The following is a 14860-nucleotide window of genomic DNA, read 5'->3' as shown; positions in this document are numbered from 1 at the left end:
CCTATTTCTGGTTTGAGTGCCTAAGATTCATATGCAGGTGGCTCTCTTCCAGGGCCCTCAACTGGCAGGCTAGAATAGGACAGGGAGTTTCACCATTACCTCACCAAACTTTGTAGACTCCACAACAATTTGCAAGTCAGCCAAGACTCAAAAGGCTTTCAAAGTGAAATGCCTATGATTGTTTTTCTTTTTTTTCTTTTGGTAAAAGAAAAAAAAACCCCCACATCTAGTCAATTCAGTGGTGAGAAAAAAACCTACTAACATAATATAAAGGTTGTATAGTTAAACACCCAAAAAGTCAGGACAATACTAAAGTTGAGGTTGTACAAATACTGCCCCCTTGTGATTATATAAGATCTAGAATTACATGATTATACACTATTTCTCAACTATAACATTTATTATGCCTACATTTATTATGCCTACAACCTTAAAAACACCAGTACCATTTTAGAGTACTGAGCATGGGAAAGCCATTTGTATGAGAGCACACATTGTATTTTTAGCCACAAACAGATTGCAGGTTACGTAGTAACAAAATGTTGATAGATTTAAGTCAACAAAAGCTACAGGTATTAGCTTCATAGTAACTTCCTCTCTACTGAAAACCACTGAAAGAAGGCTATACGACTAGCTGAGAAGGAAAATACAGAATGTATGGATCCTGCAAAATTATTCTTACCTTTGGGGAAAGTTATCCTGTCCATTTTTATATAGGACCATTTTGGGAAATAGAAGGAATGAAAAAAAATGTAAAAAGCAGGTGCTCTTGTGTTCTGACAAAAATGTGTATTATGCTATATTATAAAGAAATAGGAGGCAATAGTGTAATTGGTGTCTCTTCTCCATCATCTCAGAGGTAAACTACTCATCTTTGGCATCAAGGTCCTTTATGAGCTACCTCCTTCTCACCTATAATTTCTTATACACTGCTGAGAGATTGACTCCCCCTCTCCCATCAGCCTGTGATGCCAATCATCATTTCCCACTTGTTACGTTTTCAAACAGGCACCTTCAAGTTTTCTTTGCTGTTGCTCCTCCTCCTAAGGAGGAATTCTTGTATCTGCAAAGTCATCATCTAAGTCAGGGACAGGCAATTACTTTGGGCGGAGGGCCACTTACTGAGTTTTGGCAAGCCATGGAGGGCCACATGACAGGCAGCCCCGGGCATATTAATATTAATTTTCTAAATTTTTTTAGGGGCCCCGTGGACCGGATAGAATGCCTTGGCAGGCCGCATTTTGCCCACCCCTGATCTAAGTGCTCTCCTCCAAATCTTCTTTCATAGAATCATAGAGAAGCAGAGCTGCAAGGGACCTCCGGAAGTCAGCTAGTCCAACGATCATCCCATCCCATACAAATTATAATCTAAACTTTACATAAGACTACTCTCAACCCTGACACAACAAAGACCTAATACCCTAACCTGCCACAGGTAAACCGGGGAAGCACAGCAGCCAATGTCCTGCTTCCTTCTATCATGATGTGAGAGTGGTTGGGTTGCTGGTACACTGAGACCACTGTGTCATCCTGAGCAATAATATCTCCTCACTTCTTCCTTTCCCCCCCTAACTGTAGTCCCATCTTGTCTGTAAGCTCTTTAAGGCAGGGACCACCCTTTTGTTTGGCGTTTTCACAACATCTAGCAGAGCAGGGAACTATTCCACTACTATGATGCTGAGCCATTAAGGTAATGCAAATAATAATTCAAAAACTCCAATGAAATATAATGGCATCTTATGGAATGACTCCCTGAGCCTGCTTGCTTATTCTGCTCTTCCACTCTCGTCTTCTCCTTTCCACCCATCTCTCCAACTACACCACTTTGGAATCAATCACAGGGGTGAGGAAGGGCAAAGGTGATCCTGTCTCACCTTTCTGGAATTCTTTCCTAATTTTTTTCCTCTTCAGTATTTCTACTCCTGAAATTCCCCTTTAAAATTCTTCCTTGACCTCAATACACAACTACAGTCCCATAAAAGAGGGGGAGGAGAAAATGCATGGCTCGGGACAAGGCAAAATCCCATTTCTTTAGCTGAAATTCATCTGGGCAGGTAGACCAGATTGGGCACACAAACAAGTGTGCTCACAGATAAATACATTCTTACCAGATCCCAGCCTGGGATTATCAAAAGTAAAACAAGAATAAAATAAAATAAGGACGGGGGGTGGGGGCAGGTTGGAAGTTAGTGTTTCTTTCTAAATACAATTGCAAGTGCTGTTTACTACAGGTCAGGAATCACTTTACCTCCATGGCATGGGTTTAAATGCAAATCAAGTTTGTTGAGGCTTGAAATTATCCTGCAACAGATCTGTGGGAAATCACTATGGGAGGTTATCAGGCTATGCCATCTGCAAAAAACAAGAAGGTGCTATTTACGCTGAGACATCTGCCTTGACGTAAAATCATGACAGAGACCAGGCACTGTAGTTTTTACCCCAGTCACACCTAGTTAAGTGCAACCCCCGCTGGGGGAGTAGTGTTGAACCCCTCTAGCTAAAGATAGACAAAAAATTACAATGCCTTATGTCCATTACGATTTTACATCAGGATAGCTATCCTTATCTAAATATCACCTTTTTTTCCAATGCCATACTACTGGCACTAAAAAGCCCTCCTAGTGACACACTAAGCACAGACCAGAGGCCAAATGGCTCAATGCCCTTCTCATTTACAGGGTTTGTCCATTCAGGTCAGGCTGGGGACACACTGGGCATACAGAAAACCCTCACTATTCGTGGGTTCGGCATTTGCGGTTTCAAATATTTGCAAATGCCGAATCCACATTTTAAATACGCTTACAGGAGCTCCTTGGGAGCTCTGTGCTTGCTGCCACCAGGCTCCCATTGCCGCCGCTGGGCTCCCACCACCGCCAATGCAGCCGTGGTCCCCCCTCAGCCACCGGTGGCACTGCGTTCATGATGGTCATGAATTAAGTGCTATATTCACAGATTTCCCCGTTTGCAGAGATCTCCAGAATGGATCCCCCACAAATGACAAGGATCACCTGTATGTCTACAGGAGTCACTGCAGTGTAGATATGCCCAAGCACGGGTGCTGCTATCATTATACCTGTCACTTCACAGAGTTCAGTGTGGGCTTATCATGTGAAGATTCACTTAGGTTTCATAACCTGTACCAAGTTTCCATGCTACTGTGGCTATACTACTAGCCATATCCAAACTACCTATTTTAAAACAAAATGGAGTATGTCTACCCAGGCTGTATTTGCAGCAGCAACAGCAGCATAGATATATGCCACTTCCTGACAGTGGGTACACTCTGCCATCATTCTTGCAACTCTTTTGCAAGCAGAGATCTTTGGTCTTCAAAACTGTCAAGCCAACATCTTTCATCAAAACAAATTCAGAATCCAAAATACATAACTGGAAGGGATTTGGGGCAAGCTTAACAAAATAGCCTTCATTTTTTGCCAGAGTCGACATATGGAAAGAGTCACTACCACAGGAGAGACACTTTTATAAATGGTGAACATTGTGTGCATACCCTGCATTCATTACATAAAGCCTGCCTCTCATGCAACAGTCTAGCAAAACCAGTGGAAAAGGAAGAGGCATTGATTCTCAGACCATTTCTGCCTACAGGTCAGCAGAAGCTCACAGGCATGGATTATTAGCCTCAGTGCCCTACACATGAAATTTGTACGTTTAAAATGGATGAAATCACTATGGGAGGTTATCAGGCTATCAGTTTCATCCCCCACTGCAGTTAAAGCATTTCATCACCAAACTGCTTCAGAGAGGCAGGAATTATATGCAAAGGTATCATGTGAAAGGTGATCAAAACCTGCATCTCTTTCTGCCAAAAGGGGTATGACACCCCCACCTTACTGATCTTATTTTGGAAGTCCCATGAGGAAAGAGATTCCCAGGTGTGGACATGGGTAATAAGCTGCAGCCCTTCTGCACTTTTGTAGAGAAGTGAGGCTGGAAGGAACCTCTTGTCCAACCAGGGATGAAACCTGCAACCCTGGTATTGTTAGCACCACATTCTAATCAACTGAGCTAAATGGCTACACTACAGGAAGCTTCTGGCTCACCGGCTCTCTGCTACCAATTCATTCCTCCAAACCTTCCTTTTACAGGCTAGACCAATGGTGCCCAAAACTCTTCACCCCACAGGCCAGACAGGCGGCTAGATCTGGCTGATGCGCTCAATGTGGTATGTAGGCCAGTGCAGCAGGTGTCCAATGCAGCTACAGGGGAGGGGTAAGGTGCACAGCTGCCAGGGATGGAAGTGGGGAGCAGCCTGGTCCCTATCCAGAAACACTGGGGGGCAGGGGAAGGGCCAGAGCAGCCCAGATCAAGACACATGGGAGGAGGGGAGGAGCAGCCCAGCCCAAATCAGATGTATGGGGGCGGGCCCAGCCCTTGTCCTGCTGTCTGGCAATGGCCTCAGCAAGGCTGGATCCACCTGCACTGAGCTTCCACCATTCCACCAGCGCCAAATTTCCAACCTGTGGAGATTCCCATGGGCCAGATGCCATGGCTGTACAGATTGGAGGTTAAGTACCCTTGTACAAGACTCATGAGCAACTTCAAATCACCATTGTATTTAATTTTCTTTCAACTGACCCAGAAATGTTTCTTTCCTTCTCATCCTTCATTCCCTCCATGGGGAATTTCTCCCTAAATTTATAATGGTCAAATGCCAAAGAGAAAAAAATCCATCCTCCATAAGAAGCCAGCTTCAGGTCTAAATTTTTCCCATCTGTTAAAATAAAATTAAAAAAAAAAAAAAAAAAGAGAGACCTGTCTCCCACTAGAAACCAGTTTTATAGCTTTCTGGAGGGTCACACAAATCCACTTCCATTTCTGAAAAAGTCTTCAATGTTTGAACTTAAAAAATTTTACATTAAAAAAACCCTACAAAACTATCAAGAGAGACAACCTTATAGTCCAATGGCTAGGGAATTGGCTTCGTGGTCAGACCCAGAGCGCTTATCAATGAACATGGAGCATGGTGACCAGTGGCATCCCCCAGGGTTTAGTTCTCAGACCAGTACTCTTTAATATATTCATAAATGATCTGAATTCAGGTGTCAGAAGCAAACTAGGTAAGTTCGCAGATGACACCAAATTGTGGGAAAGCACAGTCACTCTAGACGATAGGATGGGGATTCAGGCCAACCTGGACAGGTTTGCAAGGTGGGTGGATCAAAACCTGATGACATTCAACATAGAGAAATGCAAGGTGCTCCACCTCGGGAGAAAGAACCCACATCATACCTATAGGCTTGGCAGTGCTACACTCACTTGCACCACGACCAAAAGAAACTAGGGGATCATGACTGACCACAAGATGAATATGAATATGCGGCACCAATGCGATGCTGCTGCTGGCAAAGCAAACCAAACTCTGGTGTGCGTCTACCGATGCATCTCAAGCAAAACCAGGGACGTCATCCTCCCACTTTACTCAGCATTGGTGAGGCCACAGCTGGAGTACTGCATCCAGTTTTGGGACCCCAACTTCAGAAGGGATGTGGAAAAGCATGAGAGAATCTAGAGGAGAGCCATTCATATGATTCAATGCCTGGAGAGCAGGCTGTACAAGGAGAGACTAAGGGACTTAGGACTCTTCAGTCTGGAAAAAAGAATGCTCAGGGGTGACTTGGTTACAGTCTACAATTACATAAGAGGGGTACATCAGGACTCAGAAGAACAGCTGTTCACCAGAACTCCCCAAGGCATAATAAGTTCTAACAGCCATAAACTCCAGGAAGGCTGATTTAGACTAGACATAAGAAAAAAGTTCTTTACAGTGTGAATGTCCAGGGTCTAGAACAGACTCCCCCAGAGGTGGTGCAAGCACCTACTCTGGACTCTTTTAAAAAACATCTGGATATTTTTCTTGCTGGGATCACTTGATCCCAACTGACTTCCTGCCTATGGCGGGGGGGCTGGACTTGATGATCTCACAAAGTCCCTTCCAGCCCCTAATGTCTATGAAATCTAACGTCTATGAAATCTATGAAGTCACCATAATAGTGATTAGGGTCACCAACTGTGATCAGAGCTCCATCATACACACAGTAAATAATAGTTCCCAAACCAAAGAGCTTACAATCTGAAACAGTGATCATAGCTGCTCAATCAGACAGACAAACTGGGAGAGAGGAAGGCAGGGAAAACAAAGTTAATAGCAACAGGATGCTTTAGTACAGACAAGTTGCACACATGCTTCTAATGAAGACAGCCTATTGACGGCAGCAACCTCGAAAAAAGTTTCAAACTTATTACTAATTTTAATTATTCTCTGCCAGGCCTGGCTAACCGGACACACAAGAATGCCTAGCTAAATATGAAAAAGGTGCATGCATGCATGCACACATACTTTAAGACCCTCCAAAACATTTCTAAAGTAGTTTTTGAGAAAAAACATAACACATGAAGACTACATGATAGCATAGCATAAAAGCTGTATTGGAATGATGACCTATTAATGTGTTTATTGTTTCAATACTTAGAGAGATAAATTTATCTTAAACTTAAGGCCAATCAAACAGTCACATCACATCATCACACTTCACATATGCATACCTAAACACCTTCGAAATATAAATACCTACACATCGCCCTCAGCCTAAACATGTGCTTAACTACATAATTTACATAAACACGTAAGAGCTATGTAATTAGTTGAGAGGAGCTACATAACTATTGGCATAGCAAGCTGAGATCCAAATGTGGCTCCTCACACGGTAATCACTCTAAAGGAGTGAAGAAACTGAGTACTCAAGAGATGCTGTCCAATCATGATTTCTTTTCTAAGCAGCAGTCAGTATGAGGGGTAAAATGCAAGACAGAAAAATGTTAATCTGTCAGAACAATGATTGGAATACAAATACTTTCTCTGTAAAAGGAAAAACACTAACCTCAGCAGAGAGGATAGAGGACTGAACAACAGCTGCATCATTGCTTAACTTTAGGCAGTTTCATATTCCCTCCAAGTGTATATTCAAAGGATGATCCTGCAACTTTTCAAATAAATAGAAGGCAACCTATGTGAACTATTTAACCTTCAGTACAGCACCACAATTCCCTTCCCCGACTGCAATTAAACTCTGAAGACACAAAGGAATCCTCCCTCCCCCACTGCACACTGTGGAGTCCCCTCTTCTGCACATCCAGTTGGTCACATCCCAACTATCCCTTCTGCTATTAATCTCCCCCATGCCTTTAATAATGAATACAAAATCACCCTGATAAAAGAGCTGCCACTAATGCCATCCTCCCAACTTCAGAAACCCAGGATGAACAATAAAACCCTTTTACTCCAAACTGCCCCATCCTCCTCCCACAGAGGGTTTTTTTTCTGCTCTATTAATTTCTGTTGTCTTTCTCTCTCTCTCCCTCCTCGCCTTTTTTTGGTGGACTGACCCATATTAGAATAGGTCAGCATCCCAGAGCCAGCCCATTTTGCAGAAGGTAGGAAACAAGGAAGGGTGTCCCTAGGGCTCCCAGACCTTCCTTTGAAAACAGGATCAAACATGCTTTTGTCATGGGGTGTGTCCATTCCCATATTCCAGTCGGTCCCAGCCCATATACGCACTCCGGTCTGGTGCCAAGCCTCTCCCTGCAAAGGGAAGGGGCCCCAAGAGATAACAAAGCCAAGGCTCCATGACAGTGAGTGAGGACGCTACACTCAAGGAAAGCGGCACTTCGGAAATGCTTCTTTCAAACGTGACAGAGGAAGCTTGCATGCAGTTTTCCAAAAGTCTCAGAAGCAAAGATGTGTCACAAACCTATTCCCAATCACTTGCATTTTTACTCCACTGCACAAAGCTTGCTTTTGTGTCTGAAAGGGAAGGATATGAAGGCATTTGGATAGGGAGGGAGGTTACAAAAAATGATCAAATTACACAGCATGCCCTATGAGCTATCAAAAGTGAAATGGCTCATCAGGATGCCACTCACTGGTGTTAACATGCATTTTCCCCAACCACTGCACAGGATCTGTCAAATCTCACGTAATCATAAGTTTACCAAACAGACCAAGCTTCTCAGATTTCAGAATAAGCCAAGCACATCTGTTATACTACCAGTCAAACATGCACCACTGCAGCCTGAGGGGAGCATGAGCAAGGGACTGACTTCCACAGCATGAGATTCCCAGGTGTATAAGTACTACAGTAATAGGCACTACAGAAACACCTAGACATAAATTCAACCACCCTTATGTTAGCACACATAACAAGAAATGTTATTGTGGATCTCACAGCTTTCTTCTTGTTGCTATTCGGCATTTCAGTTATTTGTTCTCAGAGACAGCAAGAAGCAAGGCATATTCTTCCAGGAACAACAATACTGTCACATTTCTTAGCTCTCACTTTTACTTCACCAAGAACGATACACAAATCCTACTGCATAACAAACAGGCTCAAATTTCTAACAGCGGAAATGGACATTTCAAGTGCCAGGACTCCTGAAGAGGCGGTCTTTCCATTTCAAATGAAATAAGCCTATGAGGTGCCACGTCACATAGAATTACTCAGTCACCCAGCTCATCTCTCATTTTAGGATGTCATGTTTTAAATAAAAACAAAATTTGGAAGTTCAAAAGTAGAAAGCAGCTCTTGAAGGAAGAACCTATTCTCACAGCTCAGCCAACCAGAGGGAAACATTCAGATAAAACCCCCAATCCAACCCCTCCCTTCCAGGACTACCTGCACCATCCAAGTGGCTAGGAGCGGTTTAAATCTTCCCTGATACACAGCGCACAAGCAGACCATGAGAGGCTGCAGGTCTCTGGAAAGTCACACACACTGCTTTTTAAGCTGGCAGACACCCATCCAAACCATGACATATTCCACAGGGATTCTAACACCTCCTCCGCAGCAGACTTCAGCGGCATTAATGCATCCTATACCCAGAGGATGTGTATGCTGGTGAGGGAACATTTGGGAAAGAAAGAGCAGTAAGTCTAACATTTGCAAGTGCTGGCACCTAACTGTAGTACTCTGACACACCTGCCAAAACAGAAATTTAAGTGAATAGACGTATGCAGCCAAATTTGAAAATCCCTGTCTCAAATTCCACTGCCAAGCCACTGCTGTTGGATGGCCAGCTGAATTCCCCGAGTGAAACCAAGTGTGTAGGAGGGAAAGGTGCTCCATCTAGTTTCTAGTAGGGCAAGTGGCTACAAAAGCACCAACTATCCAGATTAGCTATGGAAACTGAAACCTCCTACCTCCTGTCATAATAAAGAGTATTTCCAAGGCCATCTAAGGTGCGCTGGCTAGCAGGCAGGGTGTATAGGGCTTCTGCTTCTGCTGTACCTGCTCTGGAGATAAAAAGAAAACAACTGCAGCCTCTGAAGCAGTTAACTCAATAGCTTCCTGTAGTTTGTTTTTTTTAAATCCCCCATGAGAAAAAAAAAATGGGCTGCTGGAAGTCAATCTCTAGGAAGCTGTTTATAGCCCCCACGTTCTGAAACCTTGGCTGCAGCTCTAAATAAACACACAGAAATGCTCTCTTCATTCCTAAGATGGGCACACTGCCCCTTTGCCACCAATCCCCCACAGGATATTCCAGGAACAGCATGGGAAGAGAGATCTCTTCAGCTTGGAAACAGGAAGGTGAGACATTGCTGTCATCAATTTGTGCTCTCGGATGCACCCCACCCCGTTGTACAGCACCTTCTGCCGACTGAGCTTTTAGGTGCTGCTAGGCTCCTTGCTGCTCCAGGAAGACAAATAAATAACAAAATTATTGCAGTCCCTACTCAATGACGGGCCTGAGTGGCCAGAGAGGTTAAGGCAATAGAAATCTAGCCATCATCTAGAGAACACTGGATGCTGCAGACAGAACATGTTAGTTGTTATCTCCCCTTCAAGTTTCCTGTAAATGATTCCTCTGAGGGGTTACAAAGGCATCATCACACCCAGCTGCAAAGAGGTTCCCAGCCTGATCACTACACAACGCGCACTGTCCCTGGACACAGGTTGCTCTGTTGTCTTCTCAGACATTTTATTTGCATGGTAACAAACAGAAAGCCCCAGTGGACAAAGCACTGGCTTTCAAATACAGGGACATAGCTAGAGAGAGGAGCTTGCTCTGAAATCACATCCCAGCAGATATAGACTGGGGTTCTGGTACCATTCACATCCCAAGTGATGCCCACCTTACTCCTCAAGTTGTCTGAGGTCTTGCTGCAATGACTTCCAGGACACAGAACATGCCCCAGATCAGGTATCTGAAACCCTCACACCCAGTTTTTAGACAATAACAAGAAAAGGTTTTTCTAAGTGGTATTTTCAGGCTCAACTGCTGTCACATTTTATGGCTCTTTAAGATAAATGATTTGTCTGACTGTCATAATAAAATGGATTAGTTCCAGATCCTTTTCACAGAGTCCCAAGTGCTCTGGAAGGGTTTATCCTCCAAAAAGGAAACTGCCTCTTCCAGTCCAAGAAAGAAGAGGCCCAGGAGTTCTGGGAGAAGACAAGAGGCTGAGATGTATGTAACACTTCAGACAAAAAAGACAGTGGGGCAAGACAGTATATTAAGCCACAAGCAGCAGAATACTGCTCCCCAGAATAGCCAGGCCTTCAGGACGCTGATGGAGTACAGTCAACACAGCCCTGAAAGGAGGTAAATAATGGAAATAAAGTGCTTACATTTTGCTTTCTGAATAAAAGTCACAGGCAGGTGAGCAAACATCTAGCACCAGTAGGTCACATGTTACCCACCTCCCCCTACACAAAACTGCTCCTACAGCACACTCTTCTGTCTCATCTTAAAGGCTTGAAAGATTTGACGCGCAGCCACACCAAATGACTTTGAGACTGACAAATATGCTGAAAGATGTGCAATGCCTGGACCATCAGACTTCACTGGGCAACCATGGCAAAGCTAGTCTGGTGGTTAAGGCACTGGATAGGGACTCGGGACGCCTGGATTCAATTCCCTACTCAGATTCCTCAGTGAGTCACTTTACTCTGTCTGCTCCTCATCCATAAAATGGGGGTATGCTCTGCTTTACAATAAACCAAAGCAGCAAAGTTTTCAGAGTGGGGCCCGTCTCTTCCTGCACTTGTTTATATAGTACTTAACCCACCAGGCTCAGCTGCTACCAAATAACAACGAAAAGCCCAAATACAATTTATTTCTCCTATGAGCCACTTCTGCTACTAGCAAAAAGGGCTGAACAGCTGAAAATAGAAATAAATGGTCCCCACTCCTGAGGGGAACACGTGGGTGAAGAAAGGGGCCTATTTCCATTTGTCGCAGCAAAGATAAACCAATTAAACAAGAGGATAAGTTCCCAAAAGAACCCCCCACTGTCCAGGAGAAAAGGGCAGAGAAAGGCAATTCTACTCAGCACAAGAATTTCAGTACTTTAAAACTTGGCTTCATTCCAATTAGGACCAAAAAATAACAGTGCTCAAATTTTCCAAGAATGGAATTCCAGCCCCAAGTGAGTTGACATTAGGAGCTGCCCTAAAGCTAGGGAGCCCAGAAACTCAGGCGCCCCAGTAGTGCGTTAGATACACCAAGGAACCAGGCAAGCTTCCAAAGTAAGTGTGGGTGGAACTTTGGCAAAGTTAAACCATCTCTGCAGGATATTATCATTGTGCCAAATCAGCAAATTCCAACAACCAGCACCACCCACCAGTGCCAAGAAACCACATTCACATAGCTTGTGGCGGCTCAAACAAGCTTATCAATAAAAAGCAAAGCGAGTTGTAATAGCAACACCCTTTTGGCTGCTCAAAAAAACAACCCCACAAAGCCTGCGATTTACTCAGGACTCAAAAAGCCATTCAGAGACCTGAGGAGAGAATGTAAAGTAAAATAACATCTTCTCCCCAACCTACCCAGTCGGAAACTCTGAATGAGGAAGCAGTACATCACTTAACTGTGATGGCAACTACTCACCTTTGCATCTGACAGAGACATTTCCCCAACAAACTTGCCAAATATCTGCTCAAGACTGATTACATGGTGTATCACACGCACGCACAAACTAAGTGGCCTCTGGAACTACCCCATGAGATCAGGCTAGCAATACATCCTGTCGCCCCTGCTTGAGAAGAAGGTGTAAGAAACCCTGTGGCAGGTTGTTATGGAATAGCCTCCACTCAGGGAAAGTCTCTACCCTCCTGTTGCTTAGCACTTGGCTTGTTCCCTGTGTATTCCTTCTGGAACTGTATTTACCTATTTTTTTTTTCATCTTTACTATATTAACTCTGGATACCTACAATACTAATATAAACCATCCAGTCCATTTTTAGGAACCCTGCTAAGCTCCTGGCCTCATTGCTAGATGTCATTAAATCCCATGAGCTAATAAAGTAGCGCATGAAAAGATATTTCCTTTTGAAAGGCAGCAAATTCCAGGCTAGCAATTGCATTGACTATGCTCTTGTTCTCATATGAGAACAGGTGCTTCTAGTCTCCTGAACTACCTTCTCTGTACTTCTATCAGGCATCCTTTCTTTCATCTTCCTGCCAAGGTAAACCACGCCACTCTTTTCACTCTCACTGTGGAAGTCCATACACACCTCTGATCATTTTCTTTATGCCTCTATGAGCCTCTTATTTTTGCCACATCCCCTTGTCACAGAACTGAAGATGACAGATGCATATAACAGTACTCCACGCCCACTACTTCCTCAAGCATCCTACCTCCTGCTCTCTTCTACTGCTGGGTGTTGAGAGGTTTGCATGGAGCTGTCCACAAAAAGGATCAGGTCCTTTCCCAGAGTTAGTTAGAACCTAGTAAGGGGCATGAGTTTTTCCAAATTATTTCTTCCACTGTGCATTACCTTGCATTTGCCAATACTAACTTTCAACTTACATAGTGACTGAAACCGAGCAACACCATAGACATCCAAGTCAGACTGGTTATGTTAGAAAGGCACACATACAATATAGATGACACTATTTCCCTGAGTGCCACTGATTGGACATTGCAGACATACAAAGGTTATATAACGTATACGCCAACATTATACAAGAATGCATGGTGCACTATACAGTGTACATGATAAGAGCCACAGACAGACACTTTACATGCATTCATGCACATTACACATATGCTACCTTGTTCCAGCTACACACCTCCTAGAACAGCTGTAACCCAAAACAGACACCTGACTAATAAACTTGGCTGCCTTGTTCTACTACCCCCTCAGCGCTGCCATGTTACATCAAACCATTCAGTAATTCTCCATAACACGCCATATCATCAGGTGCAATTCAGCACATCACTTGCATTGTGCTGCTCAGACCTTGATGCAGCGCAGCACCAAGCCATGATCTGCCACTCAGTGCCATGCAGCACCATGCCATGCCAGCCCACACAGCTTTCACTACCACTTGATGCCACATCACACCACCCTGCATGCAACATTGCTGTGCGCCGTGCCAACTGGCACAATGCTGCATGGCACGGTGTCCCTCCTGCATCTCACAGCGGTAATGCCAGTTTATACGGTCTGCATCAGAAAAAGCAGGGACAAGAGGCTGTCAAAGGATGATTATAAAAAACCTCAAAGTGAAGGAAGCTGGTCCATTTCAGGGTTGAGACAGTTCTCCACATTATTCCAAAGTCATCAGAGGGCAGCTAGAGATGCACCTTTACAGACTAACTACATAGGAGAGAGAGAGCACACAAGCGTTCATGAACCCAAGGTCTTTTCATCAGTGTCAGGGCTGCTGGTGCCACAGCACTGACAGTGCCAGGGTCTGAAGGAGACCATACTCCCCACTGAGACTGGACACGGGTAAGTCTCCGTACTATGCAGTTCAAGAGAAAATGCTGCACTGAAACACATGGCACACTGAATACTGGCACATGCCACAAATCTCACTGCCTTGTGGCACAAAGCAGCACCACGCCTGGCCCTGCTGCTTGGTGCCACAACACAGTATGCAACCCCCCCCCCCCACGCTATGCAGTATCTACAAGGGCCATGCAGTGCCCCACCACTGCTGGGGGCCACGTCACACCAGCCAGTGCCACATGCTACTGAGCGGCGCCAAGCCCAGAGCCACATTGCCCTGCTCAGCACACATGGGCTGGGGCCACCCCATGCCCAGTGGGTTCCAGGTCCACTGCACCCCGCTGGGCACACCCAGTATCAGGACCTCAGCCCATGCAGTGACACACTGACGTCACGCCCCGCTGACATCATGCCCGCGCTGACGTCACGCAAGCAGTGCCAGCCCCACCCCCAGCGCCCCCCGTGGGGGACCCCGGCCCCCGCCTCACCGCGCGGCTCCCCTGGGCGGGGAGGGGCGCTGGGCCGGGACGGGCGCGGCCCTCAGGGGCCCATAGCGCAGCCGGGCCTCGCCTCCCCGCCTCGCTCTCGGCGCCGGTGTCTGCGCCGCGGCCCGGCGAGGGGGAGGGGAAGAGGTGGGGGGGGGGGGGCAGAGATACCAAGCGCATGCGCCGAACCCCGCACAACCCGCCGAGGGGGCGGGGAAGAAAGGGAGCAATGTGCAAGCGCGGAGCCCGCCCAAGCCCGGGGCGGGGGGCGCGGCCTAGTTAAGAGAAGGCAGAGCGCATGCGCGGAGCCCTGCCTAAGCCCTCGAAGGGGCGGAAAGCGGGGACAGAGACGGCCTGGCGCATGCGCCGAGACCGCACCAGCCCGCGGAGAAGCTGGGGGTGACGTACCTAGCGGCGCCTAAAGGGGAAGTGCTGCGGCCCCGCCCCTCCCTTTACGTGGCCACTTCAGGAGAGCGGTCCCGTGCCCCCAGGCGGCAGCTGCAGCCCTCTCTGCCCCGCGGGAGGCAGGTATGCGGGGAGAGGCCCCTGCTTCTGGTAGTGCCCTGTGTGGGGCACTTTGGCAGGGCTCCTCCTCCATCATACCACAGGCAGGATCCTCAG

At 45.9% G+C, this 14860-nt stretch overlaps 1 protein-coding gene across 3 annotated transcripts in view; it reads right to left on the bottom strand.

Annotated features, from left to right (window-relative positions):
- TMEM184B (transmembrane protein 184B) overlaps window positions 1-14385 on the bottom strand; it is a 40354-nt gene extending 25969 nt beyond the window's left edge. The window contains exon 1 of one of the 3 annotated variants that reach the window (XM_090043038.1): window positions 14243-14385. The gene's annotated coding sequence lies outside the window, so the exon portion shown is untranslated. Of the gene's footprint in view, window positions 1-6899; window positions 7013-14242 lie in introns of those variants that run through there. The other 2 variants (XM_090043036.1, XM_090043037.1) reach the window with 2 other exon arrangements.
- Between the last annotated feature and the right edge of the window lie 475 nt (window positions 14386-14860).

Source organism: Crocodylus siamensis, chromosome 4 (assembly GCF_052110815.1).
Source record: "Crocodylus siamensis isolate JL-2025a chromosome 4, ASM5211081v1, whole genome shotgun sequence".
Taxonomy (NCBI): domain Eukaryota; kingdom Metazoa; phylum Chordata; order Crocodylia; family Crocodylidae; genus Crocodylus; species Crocodylus siamensis.
The sequence above is the reverse complement of the archived record's forward strand: the minus strand, read 5'-3'. Positions and strand labels throughout refer to the sequence as shown.